Here is a 13,648-nt window from a genome sequence, read left to right on the forward strand (position 1 = left end):
GACCACTGAAAATAGCTTGTGGACAGCCCAAGGTCACAGCTGCCGGGGCGAGTGTACACGGCAACACTGCGCCCGATTTCTCCACCCCATCTGCTGTTAATCGCACGGTTCGGCATAAAACCTCCCTCAATATTATTCTTTATAAATTAGGTACCCTACAACACTGTACGGTTACAGTGATTGTAGTTTCTGATAACCATGACTGAATGCTTCAAAACAAGCCCAACTTCCCTGCTGTATGTTCATCCTGGACTGAGAGAGAGTTGCTTTAGGAAAATGATACAAACTTTTGGGGTGGTCGAAAACAAATGTAACTTCGGTATTACACTACAAATACATGTGGTTATAACGTACAAAAATTTATTACTGTCATACAATTAGTTTATCCTGTATATACAGTTTGACTATGTGAGCGCCTCCTACAGAAGAAGCGAAAAACACGGACAATATTTATTACAACTTCAAATAAAAAATATTTAATGAACTCCAGAAACAATGTTTCATATACAATAATGGAGAATTAAACAAGGAAAATTTAGGTATAACTAATATTGCAATAAGCCTATCGGTTCGTTTGCCATTAATGCCTAAACTCGAGTGTCCATAATAAAAATTCGACAGGAAGCACCCTCAAATGCCAACTGATTGCGTCCGGATTCGATGTCGCAAACTTAGGCATAACATGCGAGAAGGTAACCACTGCGCCTCGTAGCAACCCTAGGGACTAGCAGTCATATTTCAAAATAACCACAATACAGGCGAATTGACAATCATACAAATTTAATTTATTGAGATGGTCAAAACCATACGAACTTTTGGGGTGGTTGAAAACAAATGTAACTTCAGTATTACACTACAAATACATGTGGTTATAACATACAAAAATGTATTACTATCATTAACTACACACGAAATTATACTACAACATTCATTGATATGAGAATGAACCTTAATTTTATAACTCATAAATCACATGAAATCCTAGCTAATTGAATATTTCAATCATGATGCAGTCAGGATAACGTTTTAATGTAAATGCAATCAAGTTCACATTGTAGCTCCCTGTAGCACTGGAAGGAAAGTGAAGCATACACAGTTTCTACGAATGAGGCTATACTTTTCCCTTAGCTTCTGATCCTGGATTCAATTACGAACAGCAAGAGGCTGATGTAATGCCAGTGGCATCGCAATAATTCACATTGCCTTGGTTACAGCCAATGCTTATTTCTTCCTCACACCTCTTGTCGGCTGTTTGCTACCTCACAGTGGGCTCTTCCTCTTCTATACATTATTGTTTCTCTTTGTTTTGCTTTGCTTCTTGCCACAATCCCATTCCACCACTTGACTTATGTGTCTCCATTTTTCTCTCTTTTGGTTTTTTCTTGCAAGCTTGAGAGCCGATTGCCTTGCTAAAGGGAGTTCTCCAAAAATGTGTCAGGGTTGGAGCACACTGAAGAAAGGAATTGTAACTCTCATTGCTGAGCCCTCTAGGAGTAGCTCGGTATATGATAAAATCTTACACAAAGGGAGACAAAGGAATAGAAGCTTAATACACTTCGATATAAGCATCAGCAAACAACAATTCAATGAGTTGAAAGGTTGGTATTAAAAGTAAAAAAAAAATTCAGAAATGAATTCAAATATGTTATTGAGCACACACTTAAACGTAAGCCTATATTTCAATGTAATTTAAAATATGTTGCTCTTCTAGCCTGTTTTATTGTATAACTCACGCTAAGTGTCCGCACAGAGTGCAGTTATATTAGCGCACGGTGTTGAAATGATGTACAGCTGTTGCCATTGCAAACAAGCGTAATTCGAACGATGTTTCATAATAACATTTTCAGTGACATCCATTCAATTGCCTGCAAACTGTGTCCTACTCTCATTATTCACGAGAATTCTTTAACTCACTTGATAAATACACTAGGCTATATGCAGATGTATAGAGTGATACCATGGAAATCATTTAAATTTAAATATTATTCTTCGAATTATATATTGAACAGGTGCTTGTAACAGAGTATCATAAAAATTACTACAAAGGAATATTTTTTTTATAATAATAACTAGCAGAAGTACCCGTCCTTCGTACGGGTTATCAGAAACTGGCTTTAGTTACTCATACTATCGGTGTGACTGACTTCATTAGATATTTATATCACTGGTGTATTTACTTAAGTACGTAGAAATTATTTGTCATGTTTGGAATTATAGTGTATCTTCTCGTTTTCTTAATGGGGGCCTCTAAATATTAGTTACTAATTATCGTAGACCTCTAAGATCTTTAGCTACCATGTTTTCCCTTCATTCTCACCTAGATACACCTGCTCCCTGCACAAAGCTGCAGGTTTAGTGTAAGTATACTTCCGCTAGATAATACCACAAATATAAATATTATTGAATGTATGTGTTTGATCTGACATTTCGTAACTATTATAAATGATCAAGGAAATCTGCGATGCATAAAAGAAACTACTATAATTAGCGAGAATTATAATTGTCAGGGCTTGTCACTCATGTTGCACATCATAGCCTATAATGAATGTGAGTATAAATGTTGAGAAATTTTTTTCAAGTCATGGGCGCACCATCTTGACAATTGTGTACAGTATATAGGTTGTTTCCATGATTACAATGGTCGTAAAAGTGGACCAAAATATCGGCACTAATAACATCAGTGATCCTTCTACTCCATGATTTGATAGAAAATACTTTAAACTATAGGTAACAGACTCCGCAAAATGCTGAAACCTAAGCCAGTACGTTAAAACGGAGGCCCGCCGTCAACCGCTGGTCGCTGTACTACGGAGATCTCCGGGGCTATTATTTTTATACTTCACTCCCTTTCCATCCCCGCCCAAAGGAGTGCTATGAGCGTCTTACACAACAGTTTATTTTTTTCCAGATAGTAAGTCACATGTGTATGAATTTTGTTTGGCAGCTATGCCTAAACGTACATGCATAATCTAGCTGCTGTAGAATACTGGAGCTGACGTTGCCATGGTTACGGCCGTTCGTTTCTTTATCCGATTCCTGGAGCAGGGGTAGTGTGGTTCCAATATCTCCATAACGGTTTGTTTTAGTACCTTAAAACATGGTTTTTTGGCCCGAAGGGTTTACCGAGTTTTGTTCTTTGCGTCAAGGCGCTTAAAATGAGCATTGTCTCGTCCTTGTACGACAAATTCGATTTCGCCTATATTAGCCTATTATTTTAATGTTTTTATATCTCCCCCGTCGTCCCCCTTGAATTGTTTAGAAAATAAAATACAGCCCATGTTACTGGTAATGTAGCTTTCTATAGGTGAAGTCATTTTTAAAATCGGTTCAGTAGTTCTTGAGTCTATCCGTTACAAACAAATATACAAAAGTCTCTTTAAACTTAATATAAGTATAGAAGTATAGATTACATCCCTACACGTATGGTTGCCGTCAGGAAGGGCATCCAGCCGTAAAACAGGGTCAAATCCACATGTGCGACGCAGTTCGCACCCGCAACCCCACAGGTGTGGCTAAAGCGATAGAAGAAGAAGATACTCATTCTTTTCACCCCCTTGAGTGGATTTTCCTAAAAGAGTGTGTTCATTTTTAAAGGAGATTCCAAGTACCAATTTCAAAGTCTGTAACATATTCATTTTTTGAGATATATGTATCCTCATATAAATAATTTAACTCCTTCCTCACTTCTTTTCACCCCCCCCCCACTTAAGTGGATTTCTGAAAACGAATATGTGTGTTCTTTTATTTTTAAAGGGGGATTCCAAATATCAATTTTCAGTTCTGTAACATGTTAGGTTTTTGCGATTTTTTGTAGACTAGCAAATGTACCCGTGCTTCGCTACGGTATTCTACATTGTATACGGACACCGACGTAAATACTGTGCGTGCAGTAAATGAGATTGTTTAAAATTGCATGTCTCTTAGCCTTATTAAATAAACAGCATGGGGAGGTCCCCATACGTTGTCTCCAATGTAAAGTGAGGGTTGCGGAGTTGTGATGATAACGGCAGGCTCACTTGCCTACTGCCATTCACAATCGAGTTAGCAAGTTTACATTATAATTGCAGGCCCCATTGCCTACTGCGCGGTCACAATCGATTTCGGGAGTTTTAGTTACAATGGCAGACCCATTTCCTACATTACAGTTGAGGAGTTTTTATTATAATAGCAGGAAACTTCCCTACCACCAGTCAAAATTGAGTTGTGCAGTTATCATTATAATGACAGGCCCTTTTTACTGCTGCCAGCTAGCTTACTGCCAGTCACACAGATTTAGTGAGTTTCAATGAAAATAGCAGGCCACTATGCCTAATGCTAGTCAAATTTTAGATTGGGACATTTGTTTATAATGGCGGGCAACCTGGCCTAGAGCCAAACACAATAGGGTAGGGGATTTTCGAACAAAACTGCATGATCCCTTGCCTTCTGCAAGACAAATCGAGAAGTGAATTATTCATTAAAATGGTAGGCTATCCTTACTAATGCCAGTTACACAGGAGTTGGAGAAGGACCCCATTCCTACTGCCAGCAGTCAAAGTCGGTGTAGGGAGTACTGATTACAATAGCAGACACACACTTTCTCGATCGCTACAAATCGACATCAATGAATATATAGATGGACATACGAAAGTATATGCATGTTTACAATACTGCAGACCTTCATTTACAGATTAACTGCTGCTAAACGGTACGTCATATTGACAAAGGATTGTAACGTAAGGCGCTGTATTTAGCGATATAAATGGATGGTCATATGATATTTTCTCGCATCTCATCTATTCATGGGTCAGATTGAGTCAGAAACGTTGAATAGGTTGAAACTTGTGTAGGATTATCTTACATTGCATTACTTTTCGGATAATTATGTGACATAGCATTTGGCTCACATATGGGTACTGGGTGGGCCAATGTTCGTGTAGAGTTTGATCATACTATCTTTCCTCTAAGTGATTGAAAGTGTGAATTATATAGGTAAAGAGTCCAAATTTACTTAAAATCGAGAAATAGAGACGAATCTAACGTATAAGCGATACAGACACGACAAAAAGTCATAAGACCAGGGTTGAAGATCACTCCTAATTCAACGAAGATTGTGCCATCCGTTATGTGATAGGACTTCCCATTTATCCCACGAAATACCTAGAAACGAAGGTCTGCTCCATCATTAAATTGCTTCCATATTTCGATATTATTCGGGGATAAAAAAATGAAAAAATTAAAGACCTGTGAAGTTTTTCGTTCGTTACAGGCTGAAACGTATAATTTTGCCAAATTTCAATTTTCTTGCTTGTTTGGCAGGTTATGCTGCAGTCTGGATTTTGGGTGAGGGGGTAAAAATTATGACTTTCAGGAAATTAAACCAAAAAATATGCAGACGATAATTATTACCCTTCAAACGGGTATCTGTACGAAAATTTCACCAAAAAAGTCAATGTACAGGCACACACAATCGTTACGATTTTATTTATATAGATAAATAAAGAATGTGCTCCACGTACAACACATTTTGGCTACGTCAGCTGGACTTAACCTGCAAAACCAACCGTTCATGATATCTCACTTATTAATCCTCCTGTCGAAAAATTCACATGAGAACAAAAGTTTTAGAAATGGATTGTAGATTTCGATTAATTTCGGATGTGCATATTTTGAGGAAGTGCAAAATCATGGTTCCGGTTTCGGATAAACCCCAGAAAATTTAGGTATTCAGAAATAATTTCGGCCCATAAAACCTACACAACGACAGGTGGATTCTAAATATCAAGTTTGGTAGAAATATATTCAGTAGTTTTCAAGTTATAAAAACTCATACAATCAAACCGACAAACATACACCAAAGTTAAGAAATATGCAGATGGTCATTATTACAACTGGAACGGATAACTGAACGGAAATTCCGCCAAAATAGCCAATGTATAGACAGACTGTCGTTGCGATTATATTTATATAAATGACAGATAAGCATGGGCGCGTTTGAAAGTGCAAACCTTCATTTCGAGATTTACTGCTCCTAAACGGCACATCATACCAACAAACGGTTTGCACCTTAGACGTCACTTTTATCGCTCTACATGTCTTGTGTTAAAATATTTTCTCGTATCTCACATATTTATGGGTTCGATTGAGTTACGGTATTTGAATGGGGTGATATTTGGGTACATTTTCATCATTTTACATTAATTTTCACATACTTATGTGGAAGCTAGAATCATGAAATTGGGTTCGCATATAGCCATTTCTCGTGTCAATGTACGTGCCAAATTCTATGACTCTACCTTTCCTATAAGTGTGTCGAACTATGTAATACACGTGTAAAAAGCACAAAATTTATGAACCATCGAAATATACAGCCAAATCTACCCTATAAGGGAGAGAGAGAGAGATACGACAAAATATCACAGGACCAAAGTTGTAGATCACTAGAAATTTAACGGAGATCGTGCCATCCGTTTTGTGATAGGACTTACCGTTTAGCAGCGAAATACCTCGAAACGAAGGTCTGCACCGTCATTAAATTGCCTATATTTCGATATTATTCGGCATAAAAAGTGAAATATTTAAAGATCTTGGAAGTTTTCCGTAGGTTACCGGCTAAAACGTATAAATTTGCGTAATTTCAATTTTTCAGTTCGTGTGGCAGATTGTGAGGCAATCTTGATTTTGGGCGAGGGGGGGGGGGGGTTAATTTAGGACTTTCAGGAATTATAGCTAAAAATATGCAGGTGGTCATTATTACCCCTTAAACGGAAAGCTGTACGAAAATTTCGCAAAAATAGTAAATGCACAGACACACGGTCGTTACGATATGATTTATCTAGATAGATAAGGAATCTGCTCCACGTATAACACCTTTTGGGATATGTCCGCTAGACTAAGCCTGAATACCGACCTTTCATGTTATCTCCCTTATTAATCCTCCTGTTCAAAAATGCACATGAGAAAAAGAAATTAGAATTGGATTTCCAAACAGTTGATCGATTTCCAGTCAGGTTGGTCATGAACTTTATATATTGTGGGAGAGTAAAAATCACCATTTCGGTCCCCTATAAAACCCCAGTCCATTCCAGGAATTTGAAATGGTATAAACCTTAAAACCTACCCATGGAGGGGAGGATGCTAAATATAAAGTTTGGTTCAAATATCTTCAGTAGTTTTTAAGTTGTAAGAAATACGCTTTACACGCACCCGCCCTTGCATTAAGTCCGCTGGAATTTGTACCGAAAAACGGTCCGTTAACGATATCTCCCTTATTAAATCCTGTTATCAAAATGATGCACATGAGAAAAAAAAAGGTTTAGAAATTAATTTTCATTAAGGGAGGTAGATTTCCATTAAGTTCGGTTGTGTATATTTTGAGGGAGTGCAAAATCACGGTTTCGGTTTCCTAAAAATCCCCACTCAGTTCAGGGATTTAAAAACGATATTTGCGCTAAAACCTACCCAAGGACAGGTGGATTCTAAATATAAAGTTTGGTGGAAATATATCCAGTAGTTTTCAAGTTATAGAAGGACAGACAAACAGACAAACAGACAAACAGACAAACAGACAAACAAACAGACAAACAGACAAACAGACACCAAAGATAAAAATGATGCAGATGGTCATTATTACACCTGAAACGGATAACTGTACGGAAATTTCACCAAAATAATCAATGTACAGACACACGGTCGTTACGATTTTTTTTTATATAGAAGATAATTTCGCTGCTGTAGAATCCCGGAGCTGACGTTACCATGGTTACGGCAGTTCATTACTTGATCCGATTCCTAGAGCAGTTGTAGTGTGGTGCCAATATCTCCGTAACGGTTGGTTTTAGGGCCTTAAAATATGGTTTTCAGTCCCGTAGGGCTTACCGAGTTTTGTTCTTTGCGTCAAGAGGATTAAATTGAGTTTTGTCTCGTCCTTATACGAGAAATTCAATATTTTCCCTATATTAGCCTATTATTTTTATCTCCCTCCCCTCCGTGCCCCCCACCGCGAATTGTTTTGAAAATAATATACATCCCATGTTACTCACTGGCAATGTAGCTTTCTATAGGTGAAGTCATTTTTAAAATCGGTTTGGTAGTTTTTGAGCCTATTCGTTACAAACAAATAAATTTTTCCTCTTTATAATATTAGTATAGAAAATCATGGCGTTTTAGTGTTATTAGTAGTTGTATTTTGCCGTTGCTGGCAAGATGTAGTGTTTACAGGGCACTATGCCTTCTGGTATGGGCTAGAATAAATTTGTTACTTTCATTGACCTGTCTCAGTCTTATCCTTAGGTTTGACAATATGAAAGTGGCTGAGGTATGAGTGATGCTAGTAATACCATTCCTTATGTAGCCAGTCCCTCCTATGAATGGTGTGAAAATGTCATTCATAGGGTTGGTTGGTGCACGCATTTCAGTGGGCTTGGCAGACTGATATGCAATAGCAAATTCTAGCCCAGTGAGGAAAGCAACGGGAAACTACCTCACTCCTCATTTCCCTAGTACGCCTCTTCAGTGACACCTAGGCAATCTATGGCAGCCAATGGTGGACCTGTTGAGGATCCAACAAGCCTTTGGGCTGAATACCCAAAATACAACATACTAGTTGTATTACTTGGAATAAAGTTTATTCATTATTATGATGTTACCTAACTACTACATTTTCCTTGGAATATTTAATGCTAGTGTAGCACTGTAAAATCGAAAGAGAGGAACGAATATTAATACAGTCAAATAAAGTGAAATAAAGGCTAAACGTCGAAATGAAAGGTGTGAGAGTCAAGTGAGAGGGCAGATCAGGTGTGAGAGTATCTGAAAGCCAATAAAATCGGTGTTTTTGCAAATATATCCCTTCCCATGCATCGCAAATTGTCTAAAAATTTGGTTCCATTGATTTATTTCGTACGTTCAACCGTTTTTTTAAAGATAGAGTGTTGAGAATGGGAAGCGCGGAACAAAATAACTTTTGAACAATTACGTGGGGTGGTATCCATTATGAATTTGTAATACAGTAACATAAAAACATTACTGAGAACATATTCGACCTTAATCGGTGACATTCAGCTGATTACTTTGTTGTAAAGAATATCCAATATTGTATGATAATGTTAAGAATAAAGCTGCCATACGCCTAGAATACAATTTGTTTGAAAGCGAGAATAGTATATAGGCCTAGTGTTCAAGTACCATTCTGTGCCATATTCTATTGAATTTTAGCCTACTTCGGTCCCAATCCCAGGCCGATTTCTTAGTCGAAAACAGTTCCTCGACAATGCAGAGCGTTTTGTTCCAAGGAAGTGCTTCCAGAAATAACGGAGGCATGGGGCATTTGAATAAAGTTACTTCTATAAATGTGCATACGGGGTGTCGTAAAATGTATTACATGGAATTGAATAGCAGCAGCAATGCGAGGTCAACAGCACTAAGTTACCTCGTTATCTGATACGCGGGGGCTTATTTCCTTCGACAGGCTTTTCGCTAAATACTCCAGATGTGTTAGACAGATTTCGTCACTACCCAGCCCGTGTGCAACTAAATGCAGAAAAGCTGTAAACAAAATGCAAAGTGTATCGAAAGGAATATTTCAAACCTACCTTAACGCAGAGGACAATGCAACACACTGTACTTCTATTGTTAGCAGAATTATTTTAGATTTCATCAGCAGTTAAACGATCGTCAAAAATCTTGGTACGTAACTTTATTATCGTTGACATGTTGAAGATTTCTGGTGACTCACTGGGTGTTACGCGAGAAAATTAAATTAACTAAGGCATAGTATCTATACAGTAAATGTGTGCATTTGTTGCTGGATAGCTGCACAATCGTAAAGTCAAAATTAGCAAGCAGGCTGCCTATATAGCACCACGCCATCAGATCTGTAAATAGCAGGCCACCTCGCATGCGATCATTATTCACGTAGGACATGTTTTTCCGAAAGGTCACTTTAATGATTACGGATTTCTACGTAAATTACTATACATGCAGCAAGTTCTTATCAAACTGCATGTCAGTTAGCGTAATCCGAGAAACACTCGAGAAGGTTTCCATACGTTTTTTCTGACGTAAGGAGTGCGTTCGGAAGTTTTGATGATAATGGCAGGCCACGTTTCCTACTGCCGTTCACAAACGAGTTTGGAAATTTCTACTCTAACGGCAGGCTTACCTGCCCATTACCATTCGCAATCGAGTTGGGGAGTTTCCATTATAATTATAGGCCAATTTTTGTAATGCCATTCCCATTCAAGATGGGTAGTTTTGATTATAATGATAGGCACACTTTCCTACTGCCAATCACAAATGAGATTGGGAGTTATGATTGTAATAGCAGGCCACCTTACATACTACCATTCAATATCGAGTTGCGGTGCATTCTTTTTAATAACAGGCCCTCTTGCGTACTACCGCCCCAGGGACTCTATACTTTTGAGCGTGGGTTGGCGACCACGGGGTCCTTAGCTGAGTCCTGGCATTGCTTCCACTTACTTGTGCCAGGCTCCTCACTTTCATCTATCCTAACTGACCGCCCTTGGTCACCTCTTGTTCTTTTCCGACCCCGATGCTGTTAGGTTTTGCGAGGGCTAGGGAGTCTTTCATTTCGTGACGCCTGCCTTTCTTTGGATGATTCCTTCATTTTTCGAAGTGTCGGATCCCTTCCCTATTTTCTCTCTGATTAGTGTTACATAGAGGATGGTTGCCTAGTTGTACTTCCTCTTAAAACAATAATCACCACCACCACCATTGCGTACTACCACTCACATTATAAATGGGGTGTCCCCCTTATAATCAGCCAACGGCCGTAGCCGTGTTGAAACACCGGATCCCGTGAAATCTCCAAAGTTAAGCAACATTGGGCGTGGTCAAGATTTGGATGGGTTGCCACGCGCTGTTGGTGGGGGTTAAGGGAACGGAGGAGCGGAAAGGAACTGGCCACCCTACCGCACGTAAACTCCGGCTCAGGATACCTCTGCGGAGGTTCGGACCTGCCTTCGGGCAGAATACACCCTTACCTTACCATTATAATCAGGGCACACTTTACTACTGGCAGTCACAGTCAAGCGGGGAAGTAGGCCCTATACATTATGACGGCAGGTCGTCTTTCTTATTGCCAGTCACATTCGTGTTGGCGAATTTCGGTAAAGTAGCAGGCCACTTCGCCTACTACCAGTGATAATCTAGTTGCGGAATTTTGTTTATAGTGGCGGTCACCCTTAACGACGACGGATACAATCGGATAGGAGAGTTTTGACGAAAATTTCAGGCCTCCTTTCCTACTGCCAGACACAGTCAATGTTGGGAGATATGATAACAATTGCACACACCTCTCCTACTGCGAGTCACGGTCGATTTGGGAAGTTTTAATTATGATGGTCGGCCCCCTTTCTAGATCGCTGCAAATCCAATACAAAGTATATACTGCATATAGACAGATAAATATACGAAAGTATATGCACGTATATAATTGCAGTCCTTCATTTAGAGATTAAAACTGCTGAAAAACGGTACATCATATCGATAAAAGAATGGTGCCATCAGACGTTTTATATATTGGTCTACATGATTGAGCCTATGACATTTTCTCATATCTATTCCATTTATGCGCTAGATATTTAAAAATTATCTTTATGTCAGAGCGACAAAGATAGGTATTTTGGAGACGATCGGATAGGAAATACGGGGGTTGGGAAGGAAGCGGGCGTGCCCTTAACTAAGGTACAGCCCCAGAAATTGCCTGGTGTTAAAACGGAAAACTACGGAAAAACGTCTTCAGGGCTGCTGACAGTGGGGTTCGAACCCACTATCTCCCGATTACAAGCTCACGGCTGCGCACCCATAACCGCACGGCCAACTCTCTCGGTATGTGTTAGATTGAGTTAGAAACTTTGAATAGTCTAACATTTGGGTACACATTTCATATATACTTTTTTGCATACATTTGTGGCAGCAAGAATCGTTAAATTTCGCTCGCAAATGGCCATTGTTCGTGCCGATATTCTCGCCGAATTTGATGATCCTATCTTTTCCACAAGTGTGTCAAACTATGAAATATACCTGCCAAAAATGACAAACTTTAACTGCAGTCCAGAAATATAGCTCTATCTAACGTATAAAGGATTGAGGTGCGACAAACATTCATGGGACAAAAGTTGTAGGACACTCCGAATTCGACTGCGCTTTGTGATATCCACTTTCCGACATGAATTACCGTTTGGCCACCAATTACCACGGAACGAGGTCTGCACCGTCATTAAAACTGACTCTAATTTTCGATATTGTTCAGGACCAGAATATTCGAACATCATGGAAATTTTCCTTTCGGTCACAAGCTAAAAGCTATAATTTTACCTAAATTAAATTTTCTAGCTCTTCTGGGATATTGTGTCCACCATCTTGGTTAGAGTGAGAGGTAAAAATTAGGACTTTCAAGAGACTGTTAATTCCATGAAAACTATTGTTAATCATTTTGGAAAAATATAACCCACTGGGTGAAAGAAATGCTTGCACCTGCGTTATTATGCAGAGCCCCAAATTTCATATCCGGTAGTGTGTTTCATACTGCCTCAGTTCGATGGTATGTCAAGAGATATCGCTCGTGGGAAGCTGGAAATCTTCAAAGCTCTTGTCGGTAGGTCTATCTGTCCATAAATTTACTCTTCGGCAAAAATATCCGGCTCCTCGGTATCTTGGAATAAATTGGGACATAAAGCAACATTATTAAAAACAGTCTCAGACGCCCTGCGAGCCGAACCTGGCCTACTATCAACATCGTTACACAAATGTCTTCCTAAATCTCACAACATTCAAACCGGCATCACGTTCGTACGCACAAAATTAATAGTGCATAATATACCTGAAGGAAAAGAGAGTCCAGGCCTCGGCATACGGAGAAGTTAAGGATTAAAGTAAGGCAGTTAATAAAGTTGACATTAATTGGTGATAGGATAATAATTGAGGATGTCCGAATAGAACAAATATGAAAATAACTTATAGATATAATGGAAAAATGAACCTCACTAAATTCCGATGGTACGAGTTACGGAATTGAGAAAGCTGTAACAGAGGAAAAATGTAGGCGCGGGAATTCTTAGGTATTCAAATACGGTGATGACTTATGGTGTTATTACTTAAGCCTAAAGAGGCAAGAATTTACTGTAAAGCAGAAAATGGAAGTAGAAGAGAAGTATGGTAAAAATTATAGCAATTGCCAAATACGATGTTCGGTGTGAAGTAATGCAATACACTCCACGGTACTGTTGAAATATTAAGAGCCACACTTAGTACTATTCGAAGACGATTGTAACCTCCAACGGTTCTCCACAAATATCTCGCAGAATGACAGCTTGACATCTCTCTGGCCTTCTACCCAACGAACAACCACGGGTTTACAGGAATGGTGACGAAAATGCCATTACCTTACTTCCCTGCTGGCAAGCAGCCAGAGACGTTGCCATGGTAACTTGTAGGTTCGTTGTCAGTGTGCCAGGGAATCCGAAATCGGTAGAACAAATTAATTTTCCCCTTCATTTGAAAAGTAAGTGAAATTCTATAATAAAATATTTAAAATGAAGGGACGTTTCACATATAGTCTGAAGATTTTACTGAAAATCAATTGTGAATTAGAAAATATCAATGAACTCGTTTGATCTCGCACGATTTTTAAATTACATGCATA

This window comes from Anabrus simplex, chromosome 1 (genome assembly GCF_040414725.1).
Source record: "Anabrus simplex isolate iqAnaSimp1 chromosome 1, ASM4041472v1, whole genome shotgun sequence".
NCBI lineage: Eukaryota > Metazoa > Arthropoda > Insecta > Orthoptera > Tettigoniidae > Anabrus > Anabrus simplex.